This window comes from Numida meleagris, chromosome 3, assembly GCF_002078875.1.
Source record: "Numida meleagris isolate 19003 breed g44 Domestic line chromosome 3, NumMel1.0, whole genome shotgun sequence".
In the NCBI taxonomy this organism is placed as follows: domain Eukaryota; kingdom Metazoa; phylum Chordata; class Aves; order Galliformes; family Numididae; genus Numida; species Numida meleagris.
Genome location: NC_034411.1, coordinates 44,158,084 through 44,184,612, shown reverse-complemented (window position 1 = coordinate 44,184,612; position 26,529 = coordinate 44,158,084). Strand labels below are relative to the sequence as shown.

Sequence of the window (26,529 nt, the reverse complement as noted above, 5' to 3'; positions counted from 1 at the left end):
TTTACTCCCCTGGACAATACTGCAGACCCCACACAAGTCCTCTGGGCTCTGTCCTCTCTTCTCCCCTTCACCCTCAGCCCCCAGCCTGTTTCATTCCATCGGGGCGGAGGGGAACAACACATCCTGTGCCCTCAGTGCTACCTCACAATGACACCTGCTGGTGGCATCGCCCTGGGAGCGGCACAGCTCTGGCGCTCAGCTGCATCCTCGTGATGCCAACAGAATGTTCCAAATATATATACAAATAAGTAGGCATTTAGGTATGTATATATTTAACCCTCTGTGAAATGAATTTCTATCTCCTTTCAGCGTGACATGATGGAATTTAGGAAATTTCAAACTGATTTGTTCAGCTGCATTTCCCTGTACTTTAACAGCCCCTTCCAGGCGAGGTGGTTGGGCCACGCAAGAAGGGACTTTTGGCAATGTACGTTTTCTCATCTCAGTCTATTGAACTATTGTCTTTAAATATTTTTTCTTTGGTAAAATCACTTTGAAAGTACACGTTTTCAATATGTGAAGGGGATCTGTGAGCTTTCTGCTATGTTTATTCAATCCTCAACCCTCCAAACACTTGAGAATTAGAATTATTCAGCTAGGCTTAATGAGGCTGACTCAGAGTAAAGTTCTATGCATAAAAGTCAAGGATAGGAGCCCAGTGTGGTGTGTTTTTAGGTGGTTACAGGGTTTTTAATATTAATGCTTATTACTGAACGCTTTAAAGGAGAAGAACATGGGCTGTATCTTCTCCTCGGTTCCCTCACAGGAGCAATCTGTGGGGCTCTGGGCAGAGGAGGTTGGCTTGCTGGGGCCCCGCAGACTGCCTGGGCAGGTCTGAGGCTCCGTGCTGCCAGCTCTGCACAGGCTGCGACCACTAAGCTCTTAGCTCACTCACGTTCCTTTTGCCTCCATTTTCCAGTCAGTCGGATGGAGAAAGGTGCTCTGAGTGTCTAATATGACATGTATGAAGCATCACCATGGGCTGTACTGTGATCCCTAACATAAAGCACAATAAAAAGCGTAAGAAAATTTGACCACAGTTAAGAGCCTGTGTGCAACCTTCTGGTTCTGGGTAGCAGGATTGCAGGCAGGAGCACAGGCCTCGTGCTGGGACTTGGAGCAGGCTGGCTGTCCCACAGGTCTGCAGGGACGGGAGTTGTTCAGGTAGCCCAAAGGAGATGCTCATGAGCATGGGAACTTTTTCAACCTGCTCTGAACAAAACCTCCTGGGACTCGCTCACAGTTCATCATTACAAGCTTCTCTGGGGCTTTATCCTGACATAATCTCTGATCCCACTCACACACTGATCAAGAAAAATGCCTTTTGAGTCATCTTTAAGAAATGTTCAGAAGAAAACTCACCTTTTCTTCCCAGATGTGCTTTTTGCTGTGTTAAAGTGGCCACAGGACAAAGCCAGATGACATCTTAGCAGAGCTGCATGGAGAATTTTGTTTAACCCAGCTAGAGAATGACATTCTCGTCTGGTTTGCAATGAGCACACAAAGGTGCAACTCTCTTCATTTCAGAGGTCCTGCACTTTTACACCATATAAGAAAAGCCTTGGCATCTCTGCCGTGAGAGTAGTGGAAGAGGGGACCTTTCTTTTTTTCTGGTGCTTTTTATTCCAATTTTGCTGAGGCCTTCAAACGCAATTTACACATCTGTCTTTATAATTTTGAGCTGGTAAAACATTTTGATCAGAAAATGCTGACTGCGGGAAAAAGAAACTTTTTGCTGAAATATCTCACTTTAATGATGTAAATATCATATTATGCTCAGATCACTCCCATAAAATTGAGTATTTGTCCTCCACAGCATGATTTTTGGTTTTACGCTGTCTTGCAATATTCATACTGTAATTATAAAAAATGCATAAACATAGAATTGCTTTCGGAGTATTTTCTTTCACAGTAAAGTTATGAGATTATTGACTTTTTATCTCATTCCAGTGGAAGTAAAATTAAAGAATCTGAGAATTGCACTAAACAGAAATTCCAAATTTTAATTAGTTTTGCTAAATTTATAATCTCTCTGCACCCCAGCTCCCCACTCCCAATCCCAGTCCCTTGCAATCCAGGACTTCAGAAGGAAGTCCCACCTGTTTCTGAGAGCGTGTTGGGGAAGAATGGAAAGTAGAAAGACAGGAGAGGGAGGTGTGACTGCTGATGATCTGAAACAGAAGCAGGAACCTCCATTCCAGTTTTATCTATAAAACTAATTCTGGTGAGAGACAGCTGCTGCTTCTGAAGGCTTCTACGTATCTCTTGAAATCCCAAGGATCCTTTTTTTTTTTAACCTGTATTGTATCCTCATTGCCCTTGAGATCCTATATTACAGCTGCTTTCTTCAGAAGGATTTGATAAGAATATCTCTTTTGGACCATGTCAGTGTTAGAGAATTGCTGTCAAGCATCAAGAGATGCTCTCTCTCTCTTCCCCTGGGGCTTTAAAGATGCTATTCTAAAATTAAAGTGTTTGGTATAGATAAGATACTTAGGGTTATAATGAGGTCAAGAGTTGCTGGCAGTTTCCATCTGGATATTTTTTAGAAGTTGATCCAATCCCTGGCTGTGTTATTTTCCTTTTTATACAGATAAATATATACAGACCACGAAGAGACATAGCCAGGAACAGGAAACTTAAAAAAAATATTTGGAAATTATTCTGATTGCACTGTTTAAGTCAAGTTGCACCATTTGATTGTGCTGGCATTCTCCGCAGTGTAATGTGACACGGAATTTGTGATGTAACAAGATATGCCCGCAAAAACCCAGTGTGCTTTGTTTTAGTCAGAATGTATTAATCCACTTACTGAATAATTGACCCGAAGAGATTCTGTCAAACACTACTAAATTATTCACTGGATTTCCAAACCAGCAGACAGTGTCCTTTAAATATTTAAGAATAATGTCAAATGATTTTCCACACCAAAAATATTCCTTTTTTTTTTTTTTTTTTTTTTTGCGCATGTGTTTGCTTAAGTTCCCTAAGTCTCCTCTGTTGCATAATGAGAGAAGGCCAATTAAATAAAAGCCAATGCGCCCTTCAGAGGTTCCAAGTAGGTGGGAGGGGAGGGGCTCTCCTGATTGTGAAGTCCCCAGAAGGAGCAGCACAAGCTCCTCCCATCAGCTGTCAGACCCACTGGATGCCACATCATTAGCACATTTTCACTGCCTCATCCTTGTGTTTTAAAGCAAAAAGCCAAACCCTCTATATAGATGTACATGTATTTTACCATGTAACATGTGCCTTGGCAGTTAAGTTCCCCAAGACAAGGAGCAGCATTGCAGACTGCACAGCCAAAGCTGTTAAGTGCTTTGCTATTCTCTACCCTCAGGCCTCACAGTGCCTCTCTAGGTGTGCATTATGAGATAACAACCTTGCCGGATCAATTTTGGTGTGGAAAATAGGTTTCCTTAAAAAAGGGACACCAGTATAGCAGCATTCAAGTTCTACCAATTACAGAGTCTGACACCTTTCCCCTTGAAGGTTGCATGCTGAACGAGAGCAGGGTATATTTCTGACTTGTTTAAAAAGGATAAGGACAGGCATCTGATAGCTTACCTTAATTATTCCATTTCCTCCTCCCAATATCCATTTTCAAAATCTAATTATAATGCTTGTGGCCCCTGCTATCAGCCAGTACCCGGAGATTAATGTAAAGCCATGGGAAGGACAGATACCTCCCTTCACGCTTTACACAATGTTGCAAATATATTCCAGCAGTCTTTTGATACTAATATTTTGATATATTCATCATTGTGTTAGCATCTGCAGTGAGTAATATTTACAGTTTATAAGCTCTTCCAGGACCAACTGTTCATATTACTCCTATTAAGTCCATTCAATTTTCCACCTGAAATACCACATTTGTCTAGTCAAGGTTTGACATCTATTTTCAGGGGGGAGTGTGCTTTTAATAACAAGTTTTATTTAATTGTATGTTCTTCTTCTCCCAAAGAATACACTAGGCAATCTGTTATGTATTGTCAGTCGACTAAGATGCACTTGGCTGCATTCTCATGTTTATTATCTTGGCCTTGATAAGGGGATATTTTTGTGTGTATGCATCTGTGTGCATTGAGGTATAATTGTTTATCTGCTCTTCCACAGCTTTATTTGGACTGGAATTTGCTGCAGTGTCCTCACAAGCGCAGGAATTTTGTCCAGGGGGTGGGCTCTGCATGTGGGTGGTGGGCAGCAGGCAATCCTCCTTGACAGGTTTGCTATTCCAAGCCACAAGCACTGTCACACCCAGTGTGTCCTTTTTGTAGACAGCCAGAGCCCAAACATGTTAAATATTTTATTTGGGAAAAATAAATAAATACAGTAATGATTCCTGTGGTCATCCTTAACGATGTTTAGAACTGGCTTTAGGAGAGAGCAAGCTCTATCACTCTGATCGGTTTAACAAGAGGAAGCAAAGTCCTTTGTTAAAAGAAAAGGAATAAAAATATAGGGGAAATTCTTGTACATCTTCCTCCTGTCTATATTACTACTGTTATTTAAAGGGGAATGGGGAATACTAGCACTGAAAATAAAATTTGCAACTTCTGCAAAGACTGAAATTCAAGACTTACATGCTTAAGTTGTCACAGACATTGTGGAATTCAGTGTCTTGGCATTTTTGAACAGCAGCAACAAACCAAGGCTTGGCACTGGTTTGTCAGTTTGCTTGATAATTGCCAAACCCTATTCACTGCACAGGTAAACCTCCACTCACAGAGCTTGTGAGAGCCATTTCCTGCAATGAACTTTCATCCTTTTCTGATGCTTTCTGTGGATAGAAATGCTAGAATTTGTGCCTGGTTACTATGTGGGAAGAACATATCTAAGACCCCCATCAGCAATCACTGCATGTAGCAGAGGTGATAGACAAATCAGTTGCTGTTTGTGAAAAAAATTTGAAGTTTCAGAAGATTTTCTCGGGGGGGGGGGGGGAAGCTGCGGTAATTCCCAGGGGGAAAAAAAAAAAAGGGAAATTGGGGTCATATCAAAGGCTTTTGCTTAACAGAATCAAAAGGTTTGATTCTAATTCTAAATTCATCCCCCTAAAAAAATGTATAATAAATGTACCCATATAAAGGAATGAAAAGCCATAATATTGAAACAGAAAATCCACATCTTCTCTTTCAGAAATGACATACTATAGCACTCTGATCTTCCCTGGATGGTTAATTTCTCTGCGCTTTTGGTTTCACATTTTGCAGCCTTTTTTCTTGCTTGCCTGATGATCTCACGTGTTTTGAGCCCCGGCTCCTCCTTCAGCACACCATTTGTACCACACCTGTAGAACCAGGCAGCACAGAGCTATGGCAATGACCGTACTCTTTCAAGAGGAGTTTTCTTAGGTGGTCTCAACCTCTGCAAAGGATCAAGCAGGCAAGAGAGACGGGGATAATTATTTGTAACAGCAACACTCATGTTCTTCCTTGTACTGGCTATGAGGCAGTGCCTACGTTGTGGTATTCTTAGGTAATATTAACTATACTAACAGACATGTAATGTATAGCCTGATTAAAACATGGAAAACCAATGAAATGAATTTGGAGGTCAAATTTGGATGCTGAATTGTTGCTAGCTGGGTTACAGTCCTGCAAAGCAAGCTTTCCAGGAGAAAGGCTGACAAAGCTTTGCAGAAAAACACCTTAAAACTCAAGTGTCACTACACTAGCAGGCAGGGCAGTGATGCACCAGGACGTACTCTGTGTGCGCTGGTGGGCTAACACAAGTGTGAAGCAAACGTCTTTTGAATGACTTGGTGCCAGAGGGGGCATGTACAGCATCTCAAGACAGCTTCAGTGAGACATCTGACAGATTAGATACTGATGTCAGGTGCTGGGATACCAAGGTCATGCCACATCCTGTTTTCCTTGTGCAGCTGGGCTCTGATAACAGAGCAGTTGGTGGGACCACCCATCAGATAAAGGTGGCAATTTCTGACAGTCTCAAATTATCGTTGCAGCAAGGGAGGTCCTGATAAGATCAGTCAGGCCCTGAAATGATTTAGCCAGTCCTGGTTCTTTTTTTTTTTCCTTTCTTTTTTTTTCTGAGGACACAGCCTGTCTTTAGAATACGAAAGCAGAGAACACTCGTGGAATCTCATACCATCCTTGCAAAGAAATTTGAGGATTGATTTATGGGCTGGATCACTGAGAAATAGTAGTTCTTTGCTCCTTATGATGTTTTGTCGGAAGGTGCGATACCCTCCAGTCAGGGCAGCATGATTTCAACTGGGTTTTCACAAAAGAGGCTGGAGAATTGGGGATGGTGAATGCAGCAACTCCTGTAACACAGCAGTTAATAGGACACAAACACATTAATCATGTGGCAGATATTGAGTCTAACAGGGCAAGGCAGCAGGTTTTAAAAACAGCCAGTTAAGTTACTACCTGGTAGAAAAAGGCTGACTGCGTGCCCCAAGTTTTATGCCACTATCTGCAATTAAAGTTTTTATCCCCATTTTTTTTTCTTCTGTTCCAAAGTTTTTAAATGGTTTTTACTACCTGTAAGAAAATAAGCACGCAGTACTGGAACAGAGGGCTCTGCTGTCCCTTTCCTCTTGATAAGCTGTGGCCCAGTCTTTATCTCAGACATTTGCACAGCACCGCACTGTGGTCCTTCTCCTGTGCCACAACCCCAAGTGCTAGATGCAGCTGAACCTGTCCTGAAGGTGACAGCAGAGAAGAAAGACTCTGCTGCTGTGAAACAGGTTAGGATATATTCCTCCCACCTGGCTTTGTGATCAAAGAAGACCTCATTCTCAGCTGCAACTAACAATGGGAGTCCCCTCTTTCATGTGACTCTACAGGCAACTTTATCACTGTATTCCATGTAAGCCTCTGCCTCTTTTATTACCACCCATCCCATTGGAACAGGTTGCCCAAGGAAGTTCTGGATGCCCCATCCCTGGAGGCATTCAAGCCCAGGCTGGATGTGGCTCTGGGCAGCCTGGTCTAGTGGTTGGTGACCCTGCACACAGCTGGGGGTTTAAACTAGATGATCATTATGGTCCTTTTCAACCCAGGCCATTCTATGATTAGGGGAGGAAGGGTTGGGGTAATCCTGATTCATAAAGGTAGATGACCCCATGCCTACTTCATGTCCTTTATTTAAAGTAACTCCAGTCATGAAATTACTGATGCTCCAGCACAAAGTATTTTTTGTTGCTAAAACCTTTTCTGTATCAGGAGAAATATAAAACAAAGGAAGAGACCATTACTAAATAAACCATTCCCATGATTTTGTAGGCTTCCTGCACATGCCCTTCATTATGAGCCTTTTTCAAGCACTGCTTGCCATGGCAGGTTGGGATCAAGAGGACAGATTAGCCATACACAGCCATATAAATATTGGTCTTCCTTCCCATATGATTTCCAATACCATATCTCTTGGCTGCTACTGAAATAGGCCCTTAAAGTAGGACACAAACAGATGTCACCAGTGGAAAAGAGTTATAAGAACTGCCTTGCTGGAGGACATGAGCAGTCCATCCTGCTCATTAATCAGTTTCTGACAGTGATCAAAGCTTGAAGTTTCAAGATGAGATTAAAAAAAATAATTATAATGAAGAGAGACATAAACGCACCTTGCTATGATCTGTTGATATGGAAAAAAAAGTCATTTTGACTCTGGACTAATCATCAACAAACACAAAGCAATGAAAGGTGAATGGCATAATGGTGTGACTCTATTGCTGAGGACCATAAAATGGAGTTTCACAGCCAGTGTTGGCAGTGGTTACACTAAGTACAGCTTCCAGGGGAATGGCTGTGTTTGCAAGATGCAGACCATAAATTTGGGGAAAGTACCTGGCTTACCTGATAATCACCACTTTCAGGAGAGTTTGTGGTCTGGGCTGAGGAGCTTCCTTTACTCTAGTGGATATGATTACTGGTGCAAATCACTGCAGCTTTTTTCTGAGCTGATGTAAACGAGTGTTGCTCCACTAGAGAGAAGGAAACCATAGTGATTTGCAGCAGCAGAGGATCTGACTCTCAGTTTTCAGATGTTGGTTTGTTTTGACTTTCAAAGGTGGTTATTGGTTGCAAATTGAATTTGAGGATCTTTGTATTGGTTTTATGGTCTCCTGAAGTCATTTGACAGTAACAATGCTGAATAATGGCTGCTTGGATTTCATGATGCTAATCAGATGTTTTTTTCTCTTTTCTTTTTATATATTTCTTGTGCTAAAGAGTTTAGTTAAGATGTGCCTAGGAAATAATTTTTCTAGCAAGTTCTGATATATTTTTCTGATAAGTTATTTTAAATTTATGTTCTCCCAGCTGTTGCCTCTCTGCAATTTCTTTTCAGATTATACCATCAGAATATACTGCATGTTACAGAGTAACTGAGGGAGATGCCTGAGCTAGTTTTAACTGAGTGATAGTTTGAAATAGCACTGCTATGTTTCTTCTGGCATCCAAGCCAGTTTAAAGCAGTTGACTATCTCTACTTGACACTGCTGCCTGGGGTGGAGATATACACTTCCAACTCTTAGTCAATTAACAGAAAATATTGACACTCTCACACTTTAGCATTTGTTTCTTGGTAGAAAATCCTTTCCTAAGTACATTATGGTGTAATTTCACTTGTAGCTGACTAAATACAAATATAGCTCATGCTGTCATCTTTGCTGCCCAGCTCTCTTTCTGCAGAGCTCTATGGGCAAATGAGCTCAGGGACATGTCGTTCACAGGAGTGTGTGCATGGCTGCTGCAGCTGGCCTGGCCAAAGGAAATCTTGGCCCCACTGAACTCACTGACAAAACTCTGATTATTCATGGGACTAAATATTTATTGCAGCAGTGTGCAAAGTATGGTTCTGCCTCTTTTCTCTTCTAGAAACAACTGGACTTCTCAGCCAGACTGTCACTTTGAGCATTGGTGCTAAACAAATCACTCTGTCATCTTCTCACTATCTCTTCTTTTCACTGTGTGGTTCTGATCATATCATATGATGTCATTATCAAAATTAAGAAAGGCTTTGTTTCCTTTTTTCCATTCTTGGCATTTGGATTATGTTTGTTTTCAGGGTTTGTTTTTTCTTCTCCAAAACAATACAGAAGAAAAACAAACAATAACAACAAAAACCAACAGGAAAGCATGAAGTTGTCTCATAACTGCCAGAGCGCAGATAACTTGTGATGGGTTTAAGTCTGCTGACTCCTCACCTGTAAGCTCTGTCTGCAGACCACACTGACTTCCCAGGAGTCTTTTCCTTGCAGACGCTTGCATGCATTAGCTAATTCCCTAATTAGCCTAAATGTGCTCCGATGGCTCCGTTTTAGTTGTGTATTCATGCTGAGAAGCAGCTGCTGGGCTGAAAGATGCTCTTGCCTCTGCACCAGAATTCTGGTGCGGTTGAAGTCACCATGGACAGTCAGCTCTTCTTGCCTTTGTCCCCAGGGGTGTCTGCAAAGTCTCCCGAGGGACCGGGCTATGACACCAGGTGAGAAGGCAGAGCCCCAGTTCTTCAGGAATGACCCCAGGGGCAGCAGTCACATCAACACCATTCTCTTCTCTGCAGCAGATGAATATTTGTAGCTTAAAGCTCAGGAATACCTAGTTTTATATGGTCAGTGGAGACAGAAGGGATGATGAGGTTATACAGATAGATCGCCCTCTAGAGATTTGCAAATACACCTCCTTATTTCCATTTGCTAGAAAACACAGGAATCATCTGGCATCAGAAACATAAATTTTTTCAGGGCAGCCAGTAAGCTGGGCACTCAAAGCAGGTGAACTGGGTTCCACTCTTGGCTAACCAATGATCTACATGGAAATACAAAAAGAAATAAAAAATAAAGAAAAAATGGAAAAAAAAAAAGCTACTGTATCTTTTGTCATTCTCAGATATTTAAAAATGCCCCAAAAGTTATTTTGGTAATTGGTATGCAAACATTTTTGCTGTCTGTGTAAAAACATCTGGATGCTTACAGTGGCATCTGGACATAAATATTAAAAGATCAACAAAAACCTGATGTGAATTAGCCATGTGGATAGCCATAAAAACCACACCCACAAAATCCTACTCTGAGTCTTTGGCTGCAAAAGTGAATGTCTTCTCCCTCATTTTCAGCGTACTTATGAACTGACGTTTAAAAAAGAAGCAGTCTTGACTAATGGCTTTTTTTTTTCATTTTGACCACTCTTAATCAGACTAGAAATTCCCTGGCCTGATTAAATTGGTAGGGAATGCCTCTCACTTCCTCCCTAAGCACTTTGCCAAATGTTGGGTGTTCTATGGGAAAGTTTTGGCTTTGGTTGTGAAATGAATGTTTGTAAAGTTCCTTTTTCTTCTCGATACAGCCTAGACTTCCACTGAATTAATTGTGTGTGAATGCAGTGCCATTAGCCAAGGCACCTACAATTACCATGGGCAGTTACTTCCTGTGTTATAAGAACTGTGGTTTTGGTGAACTCAGGTCTTGCTGTAGCATTCGCACTGGAGAGATGAGCTGTGAGTAAATAAAAATGACTCTGAGGTCTGCCTACACAGGATGTCTGAAGGAAAAGGGTAGCTCCCATCTGGTTTTCATAATGTCAAAAAGTAAGCTAAAACATTAATTCTGTGATTGTTTTTCATCCTGTAGAGCCTAGTCTCATGACTTTTGAGCCCCTCAGCTCTGCAGTGCTGCAGGTTGTTTTTTTCCAAAAGTGTCAGGGACATGAAGAGACCTAAGTTCCTTTGCTTTTTAATGAGTGTGAGGTGCAGAAAATCAAAGATTTTAGAAGCTGACAGGAGTCAAACATGCAAATTGGTTATATAATCCAGGTCTTTTTACCTTGATTTTCTCTTGGTGAAAACAGGAATTATAGCTTTTCCCCTCCAGATGCGAATACATGAAAGATTGAGCAGTGCTAAGATAACAGCAATCTCTTAATTTTTTTCAGAGAGAACTGGAAAATGCACAGTTGAGTGGATATGATACAGATCAGCTAAGCAATGCTGAATCTTCTAGGTGCCATCACTTGCTCTCAGCTCGTCTTGTTCTTATTCTTAATGCGTTCTTCCTGATCTTTCAGCTTGGTTTGTTCTTTCACTGCAAGCTTCAATGCTATTTACCTCTTTCTTAGGAGTAGTCAACTGCAAGTCATATATATCCCACCACCCAAGCTAGACTGCTTAAGGAATGGATTTGTTTTTGTGGCGATGTTTCTGTGACTTTGTCTGCATAAGTATTTCACAATGGAAAAATAAATGTTGTCTCTGATGGTTGCCTGCTGTGGCTGGTAGCCCACTGGGAGATTCTGGGTAGGCCCTACTGCAAGGTGAACAAATGGCTTTGAAAGACTCTCAGGAATGGAAACACACTGATGTTTATACTTGATTTCTGCCCTAATATTTGGTGAGAACTCTATAATTTAAATAAAAGGGCTCATTTTTCCCCAATTTAATGTCTTTTTAGCAGAGTAGGAGTTATAAACATTATAATAATTTTACCACTTTCATATTTAAAAATATGCCCTCTAAGCATTTACATTCAAGATTTGTTTTTCTTCAGATGTGTAAATAACGCATAGCAATTTGCATCTCATGCATAAATCTTTCTCTTGTTGAATGCAAATTAAAAAAAATAATAATAATCCAGCCCCCCACCCCTTTCATTTGCCTCTTTTCCCACATCCTCATATTTATGGCGACTCTAGATGGCTCATTCTTCCAAGGATAAGTTTTGGGGATTTATGTGTGTTTAAAACATTTTCTTACTGGAGTTTTCTTCCACTGCGTAATAAGATGCCTGAAGCTGATTAATAGAGTTTCCTTTTCCAGTCTTAATGAAAATATTTCAGGTTTTATGCATCCTTGATGAATCTCTGTTAAATCGCATCTGTGTATGTGTGCACATGTGTTGCTCCTTCTTGTGATTTGTCCCACATTGTTTCTGGGGAACTTGAAGGACAATGTCAGTGCTGGCGTAATCGATTTCCATTTGCTGTTAAGCCAGAAATGAGGCATTTGTCAGGATAAGTCAGGAAGGACTGCATGGACTCACTGCAAAATTTGCTGGAGAAAATGTGCTCTGGAAAGTTACTGGAGCCCGAATGTACAGGAAGCTCTTCTCTGACGTGCACTTGACATCTTGTCTGGTTGCATCCTCAGGGTACTTTTACTCCACAGATTTCCTGTGCTGGCAGCTTCTATCCCTGTGAATCGGCACTTGGGGCTCAGCCCACTAAAAATGTCTTCCCTGGAGAAGTCTGGCTGCCTTGGTAAAAATGCGCCTGGAATACCTCATTGAATCATCTCCCTCACCTCAGACCAGCTCTGCTATTTCTATCTGCAGAGCCCCTTCTGCCTCTCCGGCTGTGGAAGGTGTGGATGCCACAAGCAGCCCGGTGCTGGGAGGCAGGTGCTGAGCGGCACTGAGCAGTGCAGAACCGCCCTAGCAGGCGGTGGGTGAGCATTTCCTCCACGGCCACCTGATCACAGCAATGCTAATTTTAACATGGTGAGGAAAGACAGGGATGCGATAGCAGGATGGTCCCAGCTGTTCATCCCGTGGAGGCGAGCGGCGCTTTTATTCTGAGAGGGAAGGCAGGAACTCCAGTTTCACTGCACAGGCTGGGGGAGTGAGGAGAGAGGAGTAAAACTTCTGCTAAATTCCTGTTCTGCCTTACAAAAGTGCTTCCAAAGACTCAACCTCTCTCCCCTTCCCTGCAAAGATATATTTAGTTTTAAGCTCTCTTGGCTGTTGCATCGATAGCTCCTTACCTTTTCCACCGCAGCTAATCAGAGTGGAGTTGATTATGCTTTTGTCTGATTGTGTAAATGAAGATCCTTCTGTCTGAGACAGAGCAACCAGTGCTGCCCTGCACACAGCCCATCCATGGCACCACCAGCCCAAACAGGGAGGGGAGTGACCACCTTCCTCTTCAAATATGGATCAGAGGCACTACAGGGCAGTGCTTGTGCAGGATGAATTGACAAGAAAGTGAAGTTTTGGATTAAAAAAAAGTTCACAGTGAAGAACTGAGAGTTCCAAGGAGCTTCACCTCTCCTAACAGCCTGCTGACGGCTCCTAACCCCATTTTACAAGAGGGGCAGGAACAGAGGTTTTGGGAGAAATGGTAACAGCTTTAGCCTAGGCCATGAGCCTGTCTGGGTTACCCTGTGGCATCCAGATGCCCACTGAGATCGATGTGTTTTTGGAGAGCAAGAGCACAGGAACAGCTGTGAGGATGTGTGACACCCTCTATGTATTTGGAGGAGTGAATGGAAAGAACAGCAATATGGCAGGGACTCCCAGTCACCACACTGTAGATATGAGCTTTACTGTCTTTTCAGCAATTGCTCTTTTCCGGGATGCTTCACAGTCTGTACATCTGGCCAGAAGATACTCGTCTGTCTAGAGTAAGAATCATTGAATCATAGAATGGCTTGGGTCGGAAAGGACCTTAATGACCATCCTATTCCAAGCCCCCTGCTGTGGGCAGGATTGCCATGCACTAGATCAGGCCACCCAGGAATCTCAAAGCTCTTTAAAAATACTAATTTTAAACCCAGCACTCAAACAGGAGAGACTTGCTTCACAGGTTTGTCATCTGAGGTGTGGAGGGGTTAAAGTCATTTACCCAAAGTCTTAAGATGCAGAGCTGAGCGGGGAGCAGAGCTGAGGAGCTACGATTCTCAATACACCACTCCAGGTACTTGTCTGTAATCCCTCCTTTTCAGTTAGCAGCTGATGATAATTTATAACATTGCCTCTTAGAAAAGCAAGTGGAGTGTTGCTCTCCAAAACAACACGGGTCAGAAATCTCTCTGTACCAGCTCAAACTGCAGAAAATCTTTCTGAGGGACAGGCATACAGTGTGCGTTTTTATTCCACGTGCCTGAACACTAGGTTGTGTGGTTCCGTTCTGGTTTTGAACAGGACTGATTAGTTGCAACTCCAATTCAGCTTGTGGAGTGTAACATTTGAATTTGCTGTATGTTTGGCTAGCGGATCACATCCTTAATACAGCCTTACTTGTCAAGCAACCGCTCTGTAGGCAGAGATGAAAGCAGCCAGGGAGAACATGTTCCTTTGCTCACGTAGGAGAAGATGACAGGTAACATGATCTTGACCTCTGAAAGTCAGAGACAGCTCTGAGAGTGGGTAACTTGAGCCAGGACTTCTGCTCATCATGTAACAACAACACAAGCGGTTCCACAGCTGAACTTGGTGGAGAGGGCTCATTCTGTGCCTGTTTTCCCAGCTGGCACTGCATTGCCCCGGGTCCTAACCCCTATAAAGCTAGAATTATGTTTAGAATTAACTGGAGAAGGGTATCCTGTATTATTTATAGTCTTAACTACTTTTTCTTTAATGGGAAAGAAAAGCAAGCTGATTCCTAGCAGATTTTGTGTCTCAATTTTTGGGTGGAGAAGCAGCAGCTCCTGGAGTGAATTACAACTTCGAGTGATGTCATGGGGACGATCACTTCAGGGTTTTATTGCTCCCAAAGTAACGTCCTGTCTGCCCTTTCCCAGGAATCTAGTTTTATACCACTGACAAACAGCAGGGGAGCCAAAAATATTGTCTGCAGAATTTAGTAAACTCACATAAGTAGATGTGGCTGTAAACTAGGCATTAATGTGTACATTTACAGATGCTCATTCTAAACCAGATGCAGCTACCGTACCTCAGAGAGCTTGTAAATGCAGTGCATGGGCTGCCTTACCATGTTCCATGGGAATCTGACAAAGTCACAGGATGCTGTTGTTTCCATCTTATTTTTTTTCCTAGCTGCTAAATTACATTATAAGGCACTAAACAGACACTCAATATTTTCCTTATATAAATTTATCATGCAGCAATTACTGCAGTTAAACTCATTGCAGGTATGCGATTGTAAATGGGAGGTGGCAATCAGTGTAATTAGAAAAGATGCGCCTGCAAAACACCCTCTGCATTACAATATTGCCCGCACTACAAGCACCCTGCCACGTGGTGTGTCCCTTCTTGGTTACACAGTGTACGTCCTGTGTTGATTCAAGCTTGAATTACACAGTAAATCTTGTTGGTGAATTTATAGACTGTCCCTTTGAAGGCAGATCTGTGCCAGCCTATTTATTTAAAGTCCTTTTTTCACTGCAGCGGCATGCTTTTGAGATGTAATACCTTATGTGCAAAATCCCAGAGTGACAGCGGCTCTGGAAGCTCATGATACTTATAATACATTACATATTATCAATAAAATGTCGCGAGACATGTCATAGATCTTATTAACATAACTTTAAATTATGGGTACAAGTTTGACCTATCTGTTGATGGATTAGAAGCAAAGCTTGATTTTTAAACAGAAGTAAGAGGCTCAGGGCATCATTAAACAAACTGTTCCGAGTAAGATGTCTGCATATCACCGTAAAAAGTCACAGCATACCTGAAAAGTTGGCCATCCCCAAGGCATGAAACAAAATTTAAAGAAAACTAGAAATAACTTTCAAGTTTTTTTAATTACATTTGCTGCTGCCCCACTATTAATTGTGATCCAGACTGCTGCTCTGGGCTTTCCCCCACTCCCCCTCCAGGCAAACAGGAGAAAATAAATAAGCTCTGAACGGCCAGGAGACTCCGGCAGTAACCAAACCTTTGGGCACAGCTGAGGCTTAGGTTGCCCGCCCGCACATCCCGTATCCGCACTGAAGTTCATTATGTCAGGACTAGAAAGCGCAGTGACAAGGAGGGTCCAAGCCGAGGATTAGAAGTGACTCCTCAGACACGCAGGAGCCTGTACTGGCAGCCTCAGCTGCAGCGTTTGGGAGTTAGATCAGAAACAGATATTTTATTACAGATTTCCTCCAAAACATCTAGGCTATTTGTGCGCATTTAGATAGTTTCACTAGTTTTAATCTATGGATACATTTATTTTATTTAAATGTGGAGCCTTTGCCACATCTCTTTGTGGTAGGCTCTGTTGTTCTCACTTGGTACAGGGAAGAATTTAAAGCAATCTGTTTAAATGACGAGCCTGAAATTCTGTAGAATAACTAGGATGGGACCAAGAACAGCTCATAGATGTCCTATTTCCTAGATCTCTGCTTTACTCTGGAGATACTCCTTTTCTTTTTAGTGTCATTAGGAGTTGCCTCCTACAGGAAGTTACGTAAAGCTCTTTTTCTCCATGCTTTAGCTTTTAAAACACTGAATTTTGTTTGTAGGATATGAACTGCTGATTTTGCGGCAGGGTGGGGATTGTTTCCTAAATCTAATAAGGATGGGAGCTGAAAGGCAAGAATCCCAGAAATGATTGCTGTTTTGCATTATTCTTAGAGTATCATTTCTGGTTCAAGTACAGAACCATGACTGAGAGACAGTTCTGTTGGCCTGGGAGGGAATGGGGAGAGACATTTAAGAGAAAGGAGTCCAGCTGGTGAGTAACATGTGTGCACCATGGAGCCGTTAGTAATGTTTGTTCTGTTGGAGGGGACAGTCTTGTGCTGTTTATGAAAAAGTTACCTCAGTCCATCACACATCAAATTAAGAGACCCCACACACGCACCGCAATCCCCACTCCCTCCCTGCACACTGATCAGTAATAATTACCTTTTTGGTAGGGGGGGATGGAGATAACTAAATACTTTCAGATTAATTATTACTCTCCTGTGCTCAGGAAGATCCTAGCATTTTAATAACAGCAACCTTTCTGTGCTGGAGGTCCTCTGAGACGTGAAATTGGCAACAACAAAAGAACATATATCTTTGAACAACAGCACTCTAAGTCATTCTACTGCTTTGTTGTTCTTTTTTTTTAATCTCTCCCAGAGTGATGTAAAAAGCTTTCTTCGACGAGTTTAAAAATGTTGCTTTTCATTCCTGCAGTCTTGTATGCTGAATAAATATAGGCACAAATAAGAGCAGCGTTAGCCCTGCACCAGACTTCCCCATCTCTTTCTGTTAACCTTAAAGTTCACTGTGCTGAAAGCTAATAGCGCCTAGTTGTCAAGAAGCCAGAATAATGACATTTTGTGCCATTATTCTAATGTGTTTTTCACTGTACATTTTCTTTAATTATTTGCATGAGTAACATCATTATGCATTCATGCCAATACAATTCTGATAATTAATTTACATGATGGCAATTTCTTAATGATTTTGATGTCAAAGTTAATAGCAACAGCTGATAGTTGATCTGTCGGTGCTGACATAAATTTAACTTTTAATGTATTAATGCCAAAACCAACAGCAGCCTCACATTACACTGGAGAAAAATAAACACCCATTGGGTAAAAATTTTAGTGGAAAAGTCTTGATCCTTACCCAAGGTTCATAGGTTTAAAATAGAACCAAGGCCCCTAGACATGTTACAATGTCAGATTCCTACTTTATCTTGTTTTATTTATTTATTTGCATCAGTAATATTACTGATGCCTGAGATTTAAGAGATCAAATTAGGTGATATCATGTAATAGCTGATGTTCTCTTGCCTCCAGCTTGTTGCATATATTCTGTAATGAAAAAAAAAGTATTAATTAAGCTTTTATCTTTCTGGTTCTTTAAACATGAACTCCAAACTGCGCTCCAGTGGGGGAATCTGGAACTGGTGTCTGAATCTGAACCGTATATCATGCTTTGTGATTTCAGTTTGCACTGTGTGGTAATGACATCAGCAAAGTAAACTTGATGTGGAGGCAAATACTGTTAATGTCAGTAAAACAAGAAACGGATCAATGCATAATAAGGTTTGAAAAATCAATACTTTTAGTACATTTTTATTATATGGAAGTGATGAGTAGATCAAGCAATAATTGCATACTATTCATCTGCATTTTTTTTTTTTGTAGGCTCCTGTTAAAGATTACAAAACAATTAATACAGAATACAAGTACATTCTTCAGCCTTTGTCCAGGTGCTCTGACAATGTCATTTTACAGACATTTTTATTTACCAGTTAAATATTTTACTACACCTCGATATTATGAAAAAATGTATGTGGAACAAATTATGATATCCATAAAATGGTGATGGTTGTTTCCCTTTATTTTTTAATCAAAAGTGAATCCTCATTACATGACACAGTTGCTAACATAATATTTATTTCCACCTGCTTCAGCCAGTTAAATGTATAGATGAAATGTTTAAAAACTTTACAAACAAAATTGATCCTGCTCTGTATTTCAACCCTTTCTCCAGTTGGTTTTTCAGCAATTATAATCACTGAGAGAAAGCACATTTCATTTTATACAGCGAGGAGGCAATTGTACACCCTCAATTAGACCTTCAGCTGCTGGAATATAAAGAGCTGCTGGTGTAGTCCCAGATCACCTGTTTTACAGGATGCACTACTTTTCCTTCTCCAGTTTCCACAAGTGGATTTTCTTTCCATACCCACCAAACAACTAGTTTCTGTTTCTCATTCCTTTTAGTCTATTTTATCTTTGCTTTCAGAAAAGTTAGGGCACATAGATGTTCTAAGCCCATTCCCCAAAAGTCAGACTTGGCAGTGGGGCCTTTTGTTGTGCCCACTGTGTCCAGATGGACACTGCTCCATTTAGAGACAGCTTTTGCTGAACAATTTTCAAAGTCCTGCTTGCAATGATAAAGGAGCAAAAGGAGGTCAAGGTAGGTGAATTGCCTTTTCAACAGCTGCTTAAAACAATTTGCAATTAAAGACTAGCATTGGCCTTAATGAACAGCTGTCCTGAGGCATGTAAAGCATGCAGCTGCATAGAGGACCTTTGACAGAAGCCCTGCTTATCTCTGCGAGCTTACAGCAGTGCAGCTGCTGCTTCCCACTTCCAGCACACTCACTGCCTCTGCCCAGTGCAGTGCCTGAAAGGCAATGCTGGGCAGCTGGTTCTGGGAAGGACTGATGTCTTACCTTGCTGTCACTTTGTAGGAGGAGGTGGGAGGAGAAAGGAATGGGAGAAGCAGCAGGCAGGGGCAAGTCTAGGAGCTGGAGATACCTCTGCTAGGAAGAAATTGTCCAGTGTATGAGGCTTACCAGTAATAAAGGGAGAAAATCTGCTGGGAGGGAGGCATGAGCAAATCCAAGTGCCTACATGTGTTGTTTGCACATTTGCAAGTGCAAGGGAGATCTTTGCCCATGCACATGCTGTATGTTGATGTCCTCTCTTCCTCCTCTGACCTTCATTTCTGGAGAGTGGGAGGTGTAGTGGTCTGGTGCTTAATTCCTGAAAGGTGTTTCTGGGAAACTAACTGTACTTTGGAAGAAGCCTGTGAGATTATAGACTTTGTTTACCCAGAATTTTAAGATAGACTATGCAGTGTAGCATGAATGTAGGTGTGCAGCTACGCATCTGCAAACTCCTGTAAATACAGTGCTCTGTCTGGTGGAGTGCAGGAAAAGATCACGGACAAGAGCAGATGTCCAAGAGTCCTTGGACTCCAACTACCCTCTGTCAGGTCATGCATCTCATAGCACATCTGGATGTTCCGACACAATCTGGGCTCACCTTAACCTTTTATTCTTAAAAGAGAATTAGGCTGAAGCAGATACTAGACTAGACTAGACTAGATACAAGTAAGGACAGGGAGAAAGAAGGTTGGAAAAGGGTCTGACATATAGAATAAAGATATTATATAGGTTTTCCGAAAAGTGCTTACTCCCTACACATTTGTCTGTGGTGAAAATCTGGAGATATTTTCCACTACCAGAATAATTTCATATCAGCACCTTTATTTTTGGATGGAGAAAAGAAAAAGGGAGATTTTATGCACAATTACCCTGTATTAATTAAAGATTATTTTAATAATAACTTTTAAATAATAGTATTTTACGTTATGAGACTTTGAGAAACGAGTGGAATACTAATTGACTGACCTTTTTCCTCTGTCTTTAGAAAGCATTTTTTTTTTATTGCTCAAGCCGCCTTTGGAAACGGGTTAGTCAAGAACACTTGTCAGTTTTAAGAATAGCTGCTCAACAAGGAGCAGCAGTGTAAATGTTATCTTTATTACAGGTGAGAAGGAAATTTCTTAAAAGCATTTCTGAGTGATGTTAGCTTTGTGGGTTGATTGTTGGAAGGTATAAGAAATGTGCCTATGATTGTGGTTTGCACACTGAGAGGCTCTCCCCCAGAACCCAAATGGCTTTCTGGCGTGTGGCATTTCAGCGCACTCTTTTTTTGCCTCCAAGCATGTGGAATGCCTGGGCAGAAAACATTCTTTTTGGTGTGGGGCTTGTCATGAATTGAACACAAGATGTCTGAAAGGTAGTGTAGGAGTTCGAAAGGGAGGCTTTAAAAATTCAGATCTGTCTGATGTCTGGGAACATTACTAATGAAAATGTGCTTGAGTTTAATGCTGAAACTAAATGCCCCATAGAGGAGAATGACATTTATTTCTTCCTTCCCCAAAATTCATACTGAAGTTTCCATTGCCTTAAATCTGGCTTGGCTAACTTAGCCTGGGAGTCAAAAACTGCTCCCCATGCTTCACATAAACACCCACACCCAACCAAAGGCATCTCATATTATCTTCCATGTCTTCAGCCTTCCAATTATTTGCTACACCCAGTTATTATGGGCCATCTTAAATTAGCTCCCCAGTGACTCAAACATTTATTAACTGCTCAGATGCCAGGAGTTCGGCATAAGCATGAAAGCCAAGGGCCTGAGGCTTTACAGTGGACACCATTTAGGACACAAGTGATGAGAGTCTTTCTGCAGGCTGAATCATGGCAGCTGGGTGTCAACCTGGGGAAGGGGGTGCTGCTGGAATGTCTCTGTCACCCTGAGTTCTCTCTCTAGTTTGACAAGGGCGTTATTGGCAGCTGTTCTGCTATGGCCCTGACACCTAGATGATTTGGGCAGAATGAGGGAACTCCACATGCTGTAAAGTGACTGAATCCCACTGAAAACAGCAGACCCTTGTCCATCTCCTCCTGGCGATGCTAACTGGCTTCTCAACCCTTGGGAGTGGTGGGGGCAGAACCTGGGCCACCTCTGGGCTCTGCAACCACATGCCCCTCCTCTGGGTATTCACCCCTTTGCCCTGTCAGGCAGGGCCCTAGAGGGGGAACAACTGAAGACCCTCAGGGGTGTTGAACACCATTGGGTAGTTGCAGAGCTCTGTTCACAAAAGCAGTCCTCCAGCATGGAAATGTGGAGCGCTCCAAAGGAGGGGGGTGCATCTTGTTAGCAGTGTCCTTTGATATGACTGAGCCGTGGATTTTGAGGGAGACAGAAGCAACAGTCCTCTACTCATTTTCTCTAATCTGCTGCAAGCTCGGGGGTGTGACTGTGAATATGATCTGAGTGCTTTGGTCCTCAGCGCAAAAGCTGCTTTCTGCAGAGGTAGTAATTAGTCAGTAGGCAGCCTAGCTACTAAGTACAATGCTCATTGTTTCTCTCCTTGACAGCTAGCTCAGGCTGGTTATTAACACAAAGAAAAGCTTTCACTTTGAAAGTCTTATTGTTCCCTCTGTCTTCCACCATTACATTTCCTCTGCAGAAACCAAGCTGAAACCCTTAATCTGCAGCTGGTCTCGTAGAGTCAGTCTCTTTAAGGTGCCATTTGTCGCACAGTTCTACAAGTCTCAGACCGGACTAAGATAAAAAGAAGCAAGTGTTTTGTTTTGGCAGAGCTGCCCTCTGAGTTCCCCTTGTACACATTGCTGCACGTTGAGCTGGGAGAAGGTTCTGCAGGAGAATTACCAAATTGTGTTCTGAGGTAGCGCTGTAAACGATAGGAAACTTATTTTGTCTGGTACTTGTTATCAAATGAGGATCGATTCTGCTGAATTTGTTCTGTAGCCAGTTGGATGTCTTCAGTCTACAGACTGCAAAGACATTTCACTGTAACTGGATAGTAACTAATGCCCACTCATTCTGCTGTTTTGTCACCCAAGGCTCTGAGCTATAGATTTTACTGACTAATTGTTCCAAGCAACGTGTTTTTAATACAATAGACATTTACAGTCTGTAGCACCAGAATACATAAAACCTTAAAAAATATCCTGTGTTTGACTCCTAAATCATATGATTTTAGAAGTTGTGTATATTTTTTTCACCCACTTTAGACTTACGCACATACAGTATTTCCAGTTGTTTACATATGTTAGATTCTCTTGCATTTAAATAGCTCATTATGCAAATATTTACAAAATACGTGGATATTTATTTTTACTGTACCCTCCATTCAATCACTGAGCTGAGATTTAATGTCTAAACATTGTCTGCAGTGTCGCATGTGCAGTAATGAATTATGAGTAATTATGTACTATACACAGTTATACAACAAAAATTACAGACTAAAAAAATATTAACATTGCAAAGCCAAGCACTAAGATTCATGGAATGCCAGAGTCAAGGTACAATCCTAATTCAATCCCCAGTTATATACGTGTGTCATAGTTTATTACTTTATTTATATAAAGCCTTTATTGGTCAGATTCTGGTGGTCTTGGAGAGCTTTCAGCTGTGATGGGTGCGTGACAATGTCTCTGGCCAAGGCCCCAGGCTCCAGCCAAGCCTTGGGATCAGACCAAGGCTGAATTTGCAATGTTTCTCAGGAAAGAAGTCTTCCCTGGATTTGGTCACCTAAGCAACAGACCTGGCTTAGTGAGCATGTCTCTCATTTTCCCATCCCAATAGCAAGAGCTTGCAACAAGAGAACACTCTGCATTAATTTACCTCTCAGTCCAGAGCCATGCATAAAGCAAGACTAATTTTGCATTTGAGACATTTGAAAGAGCACTGTGTTCTCATATAATCAAAGCCTGAGTCTGAAGTACATTTTGTTGAAAGGTTTTTGACCAGAATACCTTACACCAGGAAATGGTGCTTTATCAGAATTGAAGTGTTTTGTAGGAACATTCTGCATACGATGATATTTTTAACAGAAAAAAATGTAAGCAATTCATAACTTTCAGTGCAATTATTTCATTATGAACCTGATTTCTTTTCCTTTAGTTTCAGAGATTATCACAGAATCAAAGAATCGTAGAATCACAGAGTATCCCGAGTTGGAAGGGACCTACAAGGATCATCAAGTCCAACTCCTGGCTCCGCACAGCACCACCCAAAATTCAAATCATATGTATATCTGAGAGTGGTGTCCAAACACTCTTTGAACTCTGGCACTTGGTGCTGTGCCCACAGCCCTGGGGAGCCGTTCCATGCCCACCACCCTCTGGTGCAGAACCCTTTCCCAAACCCACAGCTGCCCCTCCCCTGACACAGCTCCATGCCGAACCCTCGGGCCCTGTCGCTGACACCAGTGAACAGAGCTCAGCGCTGCCCCTCCGCTCCCTGTGAGGAGCTGCAGCCACCATGAGGCCTCCCCTCAGCTCCGGGCTGAACCAACCCGGGGACCTCAGCTGCTCCTCCTCCACCTTGCCCTCTAGGCCCTTCACCATCTTTGTAGCTCTCCTTTGGACACTTTCTAATAGTTTTATGTCCTTTTTGTACTGTGGTGCCCAAAACTGCACACAGTGCTCAAGGTGAAGCAGCACTACTGCAGTGTTGAGCAGGACAACCACTTCCCTTGCCCAGCTAGCAATTCCATGTTTGATGCTCTCCAGGGTAAAGTTAGCCTTTCTGGCTGCTAGGGCACATTGTTGACTTATGTTCAATTTGCTGTTGACCAAGACCCACAGATTCCTTTCAATGGAGCTGCTTTCCAGCATCTCATCCCCCAGTCTGAATGTATAGCCAGGATTGCCCCTTACCAGATGCAGAATCTGGCACTTGCTCTTGTTGAACTTCATGTGGTAAGTGATTGCCCAGCTCTCTAGTTTGTCTAGATCTCTCTGCAAGGCCTCTCCCCTGCCCAGTGGAGTCAACAGCTCCTCCCAATTTAGCATCATGATGTTATTTATTTTTACTATTCAAGCGATAAATATTATCAAATCACCTGTACAATCATCTTGAAATATTTCAACTCTGTTAACTCTGACATTGTCTAATTCGATTAGTGGAATAATTATTAGAAGTATGTTTTTAATGGACTTTGTGTACACAGAATGCTTTCCTGTATTTTAAGAAAGCAAACAAATTCCAGAAATTTAATTTCAGGACAATGTATAACTGCTATAAAAGTGATACCCAATCTAAAATTAATTCAAGTGCATATAGTTCTCAATAGCCAGCATAAATTTACAGATTAGTAAATTTACAGATTGAGTGATCTCAGTCATAGATGCCATCCTTAGTTCCATTTATTGTATGGCAGTGTTTGTCCTTGGAAGTATTTTCTTCCCTGAAAACAGTAACTGCATTTCATTTTCTGAATAAAAAAATTTCTAGAGGATTTGCAAGATAAAAGGAGGACAGCTGAAGCCAATTTTTTAGTGTTAGCTGAATTGGTGATTAATATAAATAATTCAAGCAAAGATTATGTCTTAAGCTAATTTATAGCAATATACAACCTACCTTTTAATAAAAACCAGACTAAACAGAAATTTTCTTAAGCTGGGGACAGATTGGACTACAGTAATATCACTCGGGTAAAGGTTTCCCAGGCTGTTAAAATGAATTTTATCTTGAACCTTTTATTTCCGGTTCACAAAACTCTTTATCACTTCCTGGTGTTCTTATGTTAATTCACTTGTAGCTCAGCACACTGTGGCTATAGAAAAAGGTAAGGCAAAACAGTGATGAAGGAGATGATCATGTAGACAGGCTGCAGGAAATATTGAGAATCTTATTGAAAAGCAGTGCTTTCATAATGTTTCCTATATAATAACTAGCATTTTGCTAGTGTCTGACATCCAGATAGGGAGGCTCCAGTTCATTGCTCAGATGCTGCCAATGGATACATTTGGAAAGACCTGTGTTCACAGCAGGCAGGCTCAGAAGCATAACCTGGGCAGTAAGAAATCCACCTCCAGAAATGACACAGCAACAGCTTGTTTGACTGTAGGTTTGACTGATTTTTCTGTGAAATATTAATTGGCTGGATAAAAGGGACCACGCTAGTTTTCCATAGACCCTTAGTCTGAGGTGGCCACAACCCCTTCCAATCTTTTTAACATTCTCTTCCTTAGGAGGTGCTTGTTGTGGATCTTAGTAGAGAAATCAGCTTTTGATCTTCCAAGGACTGAGATTCTTGAACAACTTTACTACAGATGTAATGGCAGCAAGAAAGTTAGGAGGGATTATAAGCTGAATCCCAAAGCATTTATGAAAGGAATTATAGACCAGCTTTCCCTGCCATTTGCAGCCAACTATGATTGGTAGTTCAGGGGTTTCCTATGCTTGTAATTCAAAAGGTCTATTGTCTTTTCAAGAGCTTCAGCTTCTGTTTGGAGGCCAGCATAAGCTAAGTGAGGCATGGGTTCTTGCTGCTAAGATGCAGGTTTAGGGGTCAGACATGCCAGGCTTAATTCAGACATTAGTGGAGTTTTGTGTCTTCTGCTGAATACTTCTCCTAGCCCTACCTTATTCTCACTATGTGGTCTTGGGAGAGTCAAGCCATGTCCACATCACATTTTCTCATTTAAAATAATGGGGGAAGCATTCCAAAAACCACTGTTACGAAGGCTGTAAATGACTCTGAGGTGCTTGAATAAAAACCAGTCTCTGTGCAAATCCAGTAAGTCTGCAACATGAGTCTAGTGCTGGGAAGGCAAGGACCCAAGCATTTTTGCAACCTCATCTTCCCTTGCTCTGAATGTAAGCCCCTCTCTGCCCCCCTCTCCCATTACTGTTCCATACAGGCTCTGTTTCAGCTGAGAAGCAGAATGCCTTTAAAAAGAAAGAGAAAAGGAAGTGCAAAAGAACAGAAATACCTATGCATTTCACATGTGATTTTCACCCATTCTGCCACATAGCTGCAAAAATGTCATATTTATTTATATATATATATATTTTTAACACCAACTTGTAAATAGGAAATGAAGTCACAATCCTCAAAATTATAATGGCAGGCACACAAAGACACAGTCGCTGGCACGGAATTCAATTAACAGATAGCAATCACCCTTGGGTGACTGTGTGAGGTGGAAATATACAAGCATGCTAATAAGTAATATCTTAAAGCCAAGGCGTTTATCAGCCAGCAGCCAGACACGGGCATAAGTGTGGGCAGACAGCACTGCTCTGGGTTATTTAATAAAACCCGCTCTCTTCATTTGAGGATTTGTGTTTAATCATTTGGTAACATTTTAGAAACATCCAGGCTGGGAAACTTCTCAAACGGAACTGCTTAGGTCAGAAAACGTAAAGAGTTATTTATTGATACTAAAATAGCCAAAGGAATAGAGTGGATTCTAGGTAATATTAAGAAAACTATTTGTTGCCATCTTTTTGACCTTTTGAGTTTCTGGGGTATGCTTGCTACGAGAATCACAGCCTTATCTTGGGAAACATGCATAAGGCATTCATTAATACTGAGAAAGTAAATCATTGAACTGCTATTTTAAATTAAAATATTAACTTATTTTTTCTGGGTTGAAAGTCTAAAACTAAAATAATTTTCTTCTGGGCTCCTTGAACTTTAATTTGCACCACATTTGGGGCTTTCAAAGGCTCCAGGGAGGCCAAGACTTGTCATCCGCCAAAAAATGTTCAATTTAAACTTTCCTGTGAGGGCTGTCTTTGTGTCACAGCAGTTGGATGAACTCGCAGGCCTGTTCTTTG

The 26,529-nt window shown here is 41.6% G+C and overlaps 2 long non-coding RNA genes across 2 annotated transcripts in view; one reads left to right on the top strand and one right to left on the bottom strand.

Annotated features, from left to right (window-relative positions):
* LOC110396542 overlaps positions 1 to 26,529 on the top strand; it is a 185,736-nt gene that overhangs the window by 150,268 nt on the left and 8,939 nt on the right. The gene's annotated exons all lie outside the window — the stretch shown is intronic.
* Positions 5,556 to 6,850, bottom strand: LOC110396543. Its single transcript, XR_002437042.1, has 2 exons — positions 6,507 to 6,850; positions 5,556 to 6,286 (listed from the first exon to the last, which is right to left on the bottom strand). It is a non-coding gene; the product is annotated as an uncharacterized LOC110396543 (long non-coding RNA).